The sequence below is a fragment of the Melospiza melodia genome, chromosome 5 (genome assembly GCF_035770615.1).
Source record: "Melospiza melodia melodia isolate bMelMel2 chromosome 5, bMelMel2.pri, whole genome shotgun sequence".
Classification (NCBI taxonomy): Eukaryota; Metazoa; Chordata; class Aves; order Passeriformes; family Passerellidae; genus Melospiza; species Melospiza melodia.
In genome coordinates, this window is record NC_086198.1 from 528,500 (window position 1) to 538,175 (window position 9,676).

The following is a 9,676-nucleotide window of genomic DNA, read 5'->3' on the forward strand; positions in this document are numbered from 1 at the left end:
TGAACTCCATTCATGGCAAGTTCAGAATTATCACTTTCTAGTACTATCCCCTGCTTTATACGCTGCTTTAAATAGGATTAATACTCCTGATAATTTGACTTAAGTAAGGTAACTTAATAGCTCTAAGTATACACTCAGTTTCCGGTTCCATATAGATTTGTTTGCAGCTTCCACCGCTTCAAGGTTAGTATAAGCTTAAACCCAGGGTGAAGCCCTGTTTCTGAAGACTGGATATAGCCCTCATTTTCTGGACAACTACAGATGCGAGGCAGATGCAGGCAAATGACATTTCTCCTTTTTGCACAAATCATACGTGGCTTCTAGGTTCCTTGTGAATGCATTGTAAGTGTTGTTATTATCGTTCATCTAGAATTGCAGTTGGTAAAGGTTGGACGCTTGGTCTGGCATTCCCATGTAAACCAAAATGCTCATGTCCAAATAAAAGACTGTCAAAGTAGACACTGAAGCATTGTAGGACCTATATAAATTTAAGAGTGTTTTCACCTGAAAGAAAAATACCACTATATCCCCCCATTCCCCAAATGAGAAACCTGGAGAGACTTGTGTAAGAGACCATGCTGGAGAAAGAAGATCTCTTAGAAGACGCTTCAAAGTCTCAAAATGTGCCAATAAGCGGGATGGGTAGAGGAAAGGACTGCCCCACTGTGTGAAACCGACCGGGGGACACATCATGAGAGCACCTTGGTGCCCTGGCCGGTGTCACTGGGTAACCAGAAGATTCCTGAGCTTCTCCCTAAATCCATGCCTGTTTGCATGGCACTTAACCGATCAACAAGTAACTGCACAAAATGCAAATTTATAAAACAGAAGGCCAAAGACCTGCAGTACCTTGATCTTCTGCTGATTTGTTGCTCCTACATTTTGGAATTTTTTTCATCTAGAATTCTTCAATTTGTTTTGATATTGGCACAAAATCTGTGGCAATGTGATATATTTGAGAATCCTCTGCTGAATTTGGCTGATGCCAGTCAGGAGTTCAGTGAAGAGACAAGAAAAATTGACAAGACACTCATATAAGCCTAACTTCCTTAGTAAACAAGACAAAAGAAATTGATTTTGACAGTTCCTTGAATAATACTTTAAAATATGTTTCACTCCTCAGAGTTAATATAGCCTAACGAGTGACTTTAAAATTTCGGGTTTATTGCTGCTAAGGCAGGCATGCCAAACTTGATTAATACCAAACTTCTAGTTCTTTCAGATATCTTAGTTTTTTTATCTTGTGTATAATCTGTAAGGCATTTCTTTCCTCTTGGCAGGGCTCTAATTCACAAGACAGGGCTGGCATTTTCATCCTCCTTATTCAAGCATGGCCCTGTGTCTTAGTTGTTGCACATGGTGTGGAATTATTATTTTCATTAAAGAATGCTTTCTGTTTCATTCATTCAGGACTGTTAAGAACCATTTTTGGCGTAAGCGTCATGATAAAATTTTGCAAACTTCATTATAGAGAAGAACTGTAACCAAACCAAAGGCTAGATCCAAAAAGGAGCCAGAAAACCTTTAAGCAAATTAGAACCTGAGCTCTGAAAATGACACCTGAACCTGGTGCAGATGAGTGTCTGGAAATAAAAACTCAAAGAAAGCAGCAGTCTGCAAGCTCACCAAGCAGTAACTTTGATCCTTGATTCAGCAGGTCAACCTGTGGTAGACTAGTGAAGGAATTACAATATTTTGTGTAAATCCAGTACCTTAGCTACTATTTCACTTCTATTCCTGCATTCATCTGATAATTTTTCTAGGTTTTGGGTTTTTTTCCTGCTAATAAGTCGTTGTGAAAATGTCATTCACTGCCTAGTCCTATGCCTTTCTTGTCCCCAGCCTTTCTGGTAAGGAAGGCATTTCTGGTAAGCATAATTAAATATTATAAATCAAATATAATTAAAGATTGTGTTGTCTGGATATAATTAAAGGGTGTATGGCAGGAGAGTCCTTGAAGAATAAGCATCCTTAAAAACAGTGTGCTTAACTTTGGAGTACTAGACTTAGGTTAAGGTTAGGTTAAGGTTAAAGGTTGGTTGTTTTTTTTGTGTTAGTCTTCTAGACTGGTATTTTTTTTTCTTTTAATTAGTCTAGAAAGACCTGTTTTCTCCTGTTTTGCATTGTACATTTTTTTCGTTGTCCTGATTCTGAAATGCAAGGGCAGGATCGAGAACATATGGAGGACTTCACAATGGTCACTCAGATCAGAGCAGCATTTTATCCAATAAGGAAAAGTTCTCTCCTCAACCTAAAATAATAAAATTCTGCAGTTATTTAAGACTGCATGTAAACAACAGGAGATCATATTTTCCTAAATATGCAAAAGCATTTTTTATAATCATAAGGTGTTAGCAAGCTAATGTAAAGATTGCAACTCCCCCTGTGGTACATCCAAACGCTGAGCAAGTGCATTCAAATCTGTGCAGGGAGCAGTGAGAAAGCATAGCTTTTCAGCAAGGACTCACGCTTTTTTAAACAGGCACACCAGTTTCAGTACTAGATAGCTATCACGATTTCTTTCTCTTTCCAGAGGTGAAGAGATGAGCACCATGATGTCCCAAACAAAATGACACAGATGTCCCATCAGCACATCTGTCTCATCCTTGGGAGACACTTTTTCTCAAATAGAGGGTTTTCCAAGACAGGGTCGTCTAGAAGATCATCTTGCGTGGGTTTGTCTTCTCTAGGTATGGATGACTTACTGCGTTGCTTTTAGCTCTCAGATAGCCCATGTGGGCAGGTAAACACCACTTCTTTAAAAAAAGTGTGAATCATCTTGGGAAGTGACTGTTCCCTTCTGACTGCACTGGAGTTCCTTAGATGACTGAAGCCAGAGCCACATACTCAGTAACTTCATACAAGTACAGTTCAACTAAAGCCACAGTTACACATATGCATATGAAAAAAAAATCATTATGAAACCATGGAAAATTATGGAATCTCTCATAGTGAAACCACAGGTGCTGGTCTTTCTCATTTCTCATCCTTTTAAAACAGAGAGAACAATTTTCTTAATGTACTGTTAGTAAAAATGGAAAACTAATTCAAAACCTAATACAACTCTTTTGATACATTTTATAGGTATTTCCAATTTTATAGAAACCAAAACCCACCAAAACTGCTAAACCCACAAACCCATAATTTTAGGCTAACGATATACATTCAGCATCAAATATGAGAACAGATTAGTATTAATATAGCTCTTAAACACCATGCCTTTTTTTATGCCATTCTACAACATGTAACTTTTTTTGTTTGGTTGGTTGTTTTTGGGGTTTTTTTGTTGTTGTTGTTAATAATGGATGTCAGGCTGACACAGGTATATGTATGTTACATTATAGTTCCCTCTCAGGAAGAGTAGTTGGAGTAACATAAAACAATTGGGCTGAAGGTAACCAAACTGTCTTCCATGCTTCAGAATCCATCTCAAGCCAGAAGGAATAACTTTCTTTGGCCTAGAAAAGGCTGCAGAGGGGCCTGTAAACCATTGCTATGCCCTGGGGCTTAAGAGAGATAAGAGTAAAGAAGAACTCTACAATAAATAAAACAGAGCAGAGAACAAATAAGTATTTCCCATTAGCTGTTACGTTTAGCATTATCATGTGAGCAAATAAATGTGTTGGTAACAAAAAGGTCTAAGGCTCATCCCATTCTTCCATTCACTGCAGAAATACTTTTATATTGATCAAAAAAATGATATGTTTAAAGATACATTGTGATTGATGGTCTGAGTTTGCATTGAATTGGAATTATTCTGATCATGGATACAAATGAATATAGTGGCAGCATTATATCGTGTTGCTCTATAACTTGAGGATTATGTAACTTTTTCAAGGCCACCCTTCATAATACTACAACACTTTACAGAACTTTTAAATGTGTGAATGAAATCTGAAGGGAAATAGGAAAGATGGAGAAATAAAAGCAATATTTAGATCAAATTAATAATAGAAAAGCCTTAGGAGATGAAATTGTTTGACTTGAATTAGACTGGAAAAGGTCAGGTGTTTCCTTCCCAAAACTTTTTTGCTTGCCTTTCTCACCATTCCACCCAATACAAATAACTCTTCCCCTTTTTCTGCATCCCTTTTTTTCTTTTTCATTTTCCAAAGCCTCCACCACTAACTTCATGTGTTAAACAGTTACATGAGAATACTCCAGCATAAGGCCTTTTTATAAGCTGATACAAGGGAACTTTATTTAACACACAATAAGCAATATGATGTTTGGAGAAAATGAAAGATGGTGGCATTAAGAATTTTTTTTTCTACTAAGGACAAAAATGAGGTAATCTTTTTCATGAAAAGGCATATTTTCTACCAAATTGCTCCAAGAGATCAAATTTATGCATAGAATAATCCAACAGAGGGATGACATAGTTAGAAGAACTGCTTTTGCTCTGCCAATGGCCTGCTCTGTGACTTTATCTAATTCAATAACTCTTATTCCATATTGCATCCATTTCCACAGTTGTTAGATAAAGGAATTTATATTCATCCATCTGTGTAAGTTTATGAATTAAAGACTCTACAAAGTATTATCACAAAATAATCCAAATTTCAGCACAACAGTTTGGGTATTCAAAAAAGAATGTTCACACTTCCAGAACAACAAAGCACAATATTTCTGCATCTTAGATAATTTCAGATATTCTAATTATGTATAATCCATGTGCATATTTTTAATGCATATAGATTCCTGAAAAGCTAAACTTCTTAGCAAAATTATTCACTGATCTCTCGCAAGCAAAGTGGGCACTTTAATGCGTAAATATGCAAATATATTATTAGGTTGAAAAACCTGTAAATCTTTAGCTATAATGAAAATAAGTGTTGTGAATCAGGAAACAAATCCCTCTTCATGTGGGAAAAATGCATTGATATTCCAGAGCACTGCTTAGAGGAGCTGGACATTTCCATAGGAAAGAAATTGTTTCAGGGTAGTTCAGTTTCATCGGGAGGCAAGTGCTTTTTGCAACAATGGTATTTAGACTGTAAGCTCCTGAGGACAGAGACCTTTTCTTTTTAATATCTGAAAAGTGCCATGCAAAGATATATGTATACATTAATATTTAATACACAAATATTAATAATATTTCTGAGTGAGGAGCGTACTTTCGCAAAACCATGTTACTTTACAGATTTGAATGTCATCATAACAGTGTTACGGTGTTAACTGAAGCTATTTCAGAGTAATACCAAGTACACCTGGGCGCTGTGTGTTGGCAATCTACATTTTGTAAATCAGATTTCTGCAGTTTGAGATGCTGCATGTTTATATGTGTGCACAGACGTCTCTCTGAGCCCCATTAGCAACCTTTGAACGTAATGACCAACTTCAAACTGTGTTCATTGAAGTCGTAAATAGATCCTCCACCTGTTGGTAAAAGCAAACAACTTGAAACAGGACAGAACAAAGACTGTGCTAATGCCTTCACTAAAAGGACAACTGCAGGATGAAGTCAGTGTACTTTAGTAGGTGTCCAGAAATCTGCGGGGAAACAGTTAAGGAGCTTTATGCATAAATATGCAGACATGAGAGCAGATGCTACTCAGTCAAAGTTGGTGCCCCTTACTGATCTTCTCATATGTAACAGGGAACAATCTGGCAAAACCCTTTATTTGCAGTTACCTTTATCTTCTCATTACATTCTCTGCTATCTAGTTAGGAGTGAGCTCATCTTGCAGCCTTTGACTAATTCAGTTACAATGTCTGTCAAGTATAAGAAAAAGCCATGGAAAAAGGGGCTTTGTTAGGTGCAGTTGTCAGATAACTTCTTGCTGTACAATTTTTATATTATATTGCTATAATTACTATATTCTTATATTACAGAATTGTTACAATAATAGCATGTCAGTTATATTAGGGAATGCTGGAATCTGGTTCTGTGTCTTATTGAAAAAAAAAAAAAAGAAATCTCTGTGGCTGGACTGAATGCAGCTGGCCATATCCTGTAGTCCTGTAGTCCTATCAGAAGGCACAGGCTGGAGTTCCCATATATGTCTTTTGAGGTAATACAAAAACTACACAGATAATTTATTTTTAAAATATATTAAGTTATTGGTCTAAGTTACTACTGGATGTGTATTCTAGCATACTGCTGAAACTTAGTGCACGAATTTTGAGTTTGCTGAAATGGTGTAGTGAGGGAACTACACTCAGAAATCATGGATATTTTGTACCTCTTTCAGTACAAAATAAGGTGCACAAGAACAACTTTAAAAAGTGTTATATTCATCTAAGAGAACATTTTAAAAAAATTAAATGTAGAAACATAACATTGCATCTGGTCAAACTTATCCTGCGTTTAGGGAAATACTGAAGTGCAGAAGCAGCCGTGCATAACCGGCACAATGCACCACTTCTTGGAAGACAGTATCTCTAAGGAACGACAGTTCATCATGGAGGCTGCAGCCAGCCTTTCAATGCATAAATTATTCCTCTTCTCAGTGCTGTGCATATCTGAGGGCATAATCAAGTCTTAGTGCTGGAGGGAGATACTCTTTGTTCTAAGAAATGAAGTCTGGAAAGAAGCCATTTTGATTAATCTCTGTGAGGCATTACTCTTGAGTTTCATGGGGAAGTGCTCTGCAGTCTCCCCATTCCTCCCAAGCTCATCCACACGCTGAGAATTTCTTGAACGCCTTAAGGCAGATGAAGGCTGCCGTACACATCTCCTTAATGTTTAGTAAACCTGCAACAAAAAATGGCTAAGTTGTTCTAAGAGGTTTTTTTAGTTCCCTGCGGGGTCTGTTTTCTCACACCCAGTCCTTATAAATGATTGTTGGTGACTGCTGAGAGAGGTATGTGGCACAGAGCTCTGGACTAATAAGCACATAGCAGCTGCAAAACTGAACATGACCACCTACTAGTACCAAACTAACGGCATAGCAGAGCATGCTCTCCCAACAAAGCAACATGCACGAGTTAGGATTGAGTAGCACAGTTTATTTCATGATATAAAGCCTTGATGGCCAAAAAGTCTTTCTTTGAGATACACAAAATGTAAATAAGGTGCCAGGACAGTTCAAGAGCACTCCATGTGCAGCAACTCTTATTAAGAGTCTGAATTTTTTTCACAGCACACAGCAGTTTTAGAGGCACAGTATTTGAATGGGTTGAACTAAGAGGTGGAAATAAAGGATTTTGAGGTGGCAGAAAGAGCTTAATTACAGCACTTTTGTACATGTTAAGAAGTTTTACCATAATTGCCAAGACACCATTTTGCACAAATGGGGAAAGGCTCAATTTTTAGGCTATTTTTAATACTTATTGTGTGTTCTTTCCCATCCAATAAGAGGAAAGCAGATAGTCAATATTGCTGATTATAAAAATAGGGGGTTTATGACTGAAGATGAAATGTGACAAGTTAACCTTTTCAAGAAAGCTCTATTTAAATAAATTATTAACATCTGTTCTTTTATCTGATTTTTATGAGTCATTCATTCAGGTCCTAATATATAGAGTGTGTGCATGGGGTTATCTCTGACAGCAAAGATTGATCGTAGTAGTCATCCACTTTTGAAAGGAAACTGTGCAAAACTTGATATGGAAAGTTAATCCAGAAATGACAGAGTATTAACTGTGCTACTAGCTTCTATGCTACTGCTAATATTTTTCCATAATCCTAGCCTACTTTTTTTCACTTCTTTTCCAAAGGGATTAATCCTACCTTGTATGAAGAATATTGGCAGGGGTTAGGAGTTTCAGGGATCAAAATTGTGAGACATTTCCAAAGTAAAGTTTTGTGCTAAGGAACAAAAAATTAAAAAAAAAAAGACAACCACCAAAGAAAATCCAATGCAAAATATGTATTTGTTTAAAATATGTATTCCAATGGCCTGTTCAGAGATTTTTTATATCCTGCTCTACTCTCTTCCCTTTTTCTTTTTTTTTTTTTTTTTTTTTGCTAGTTCTTTTCATCTTTTCCTCCTATTTAAATTTAGTGCTCTAAATCCAAGGAATATACTTTTCCATTTTTTAGGAACAGATAAATAATCTAATAATAGTAATAGCAATACATATGTGTTCTGAAATATCTCTGACTTTATTCAAGTCTACATGCTGAAATGTGTTATGAACAAATATGAAATTATCTTCTTTGATATTTATATAACACAAATACATAGCACCTTCAGGAGTTCCTCCATCTGAAATGCTAGCTGGAAACTTTAAGCGTTTCTGTCGTGGTGGTCAGTGGTTGTAGCTGGTTTGCTCTGATACACTGACCTTCTAAGGTAGCTGTAAGAGCAGCATCCAGCCTGTCTTTGGTCTGCTTCCTGCCCAGTGTCCAGCCACAGTGCCTGGGTGGCCTAATACATCAATTTTCCTGTTTGCACCAGCAGGACATGCTATTTGGTAAGTCCAGTTGCAAGTAAATGTTAATCATCTAAAGATAATCCATATGAAGATCATATTATAATATTTTTTTCATGTAAATACAGACGGAGCAAAAATGTAGAAATAAGTTGGTTTTATGTGTAAATATGCTTATGTCTTCTGAGGCAATGGCTATGAACACATGATCTCACATATAGCCAGGAATCCTTGGCACAAACTGATAATGAAAACATGATCTTTGCTCATAACAATATGTTCCCATCCTATTGACTCTTAACTTTAAAACAAATGGATAAAAATATTGAAATTCTGGTTATTATATTTTTTTTGTTTATCTTTTTCAATAGGTTTAAATTGTTGGTATGTGAGATATAACTGAAATGTTGGAGGACATTTATTTTTCAGGGTTTCTTTTTTCATTTCTAGGTGGAAATAAAAAAGATTATTTTGTATCACTGCTATTTTTCAATATTTGAGGCAGTACTTTTCTTACAATTGTCAGATATCAGATGAAAATCAAAACCATCATCTCAGAAAAACACAAGAGCATTTTATTTATGCTCTGTTGCACTTCATTCCTCTTCACAGATTTCAATATTTTTGCAAATGTATCTCTATGTTTGATGACTAAGCTATTAAGTTACTCATAACAATTCACAGTGAGTCAGCATATGTGATTTCCAACCTGTTCTGTCTTTTATAACTTGGAATCAAGATTTAAACTCACACAGGACAAAAAGTGGAGTAGCAGCAGATTGAATTGCACTGCTCTTTTCTGAAATGTTAAATCTATTTGGCTGTTTTCATGATACATGAGTAAGATGATTCCTCCTGAACACAAGTAGCACGTACCCCCAGAACCCCCTTTATACTGTTGCTACCCCATCTTTCAGTTATTTCTAGCTATTCTCACATCAGAAACCTGGCAGCAGACTTCTAGGGTAGAAATCCAAGCTTTACGATTAAATGAAAGAAAAAGAAATGTTCCGACCAGTATCTTGTTTTATCCTTGCAAAAAGTGGGAATATTTCCAATTTTCAGGGTCCTTTCACAAGATGAAGGGAAGAGAGCAGCAGAAATGTAGCAGTGCCAAATTACAAAGAACTGGCTGTACTGGCAATCCCATCCTTCATTCCCTCTGTGCAGCTGAGAGGTTGTGCCATCTGCCCTTCCAGCCTACTGGGTGCTGTGTCACTCATGAAGACGCAAGTTTGGACTCCTCTTTTGTCAGAGCGGGTGCAAAGCAGCTCCTATATATAGGAGAAAATGTGCTCGAGGGGAAAATGTGCTAACCTCCAATATTTGTGTCATTCCAGGATCAAAAACAGCCCCT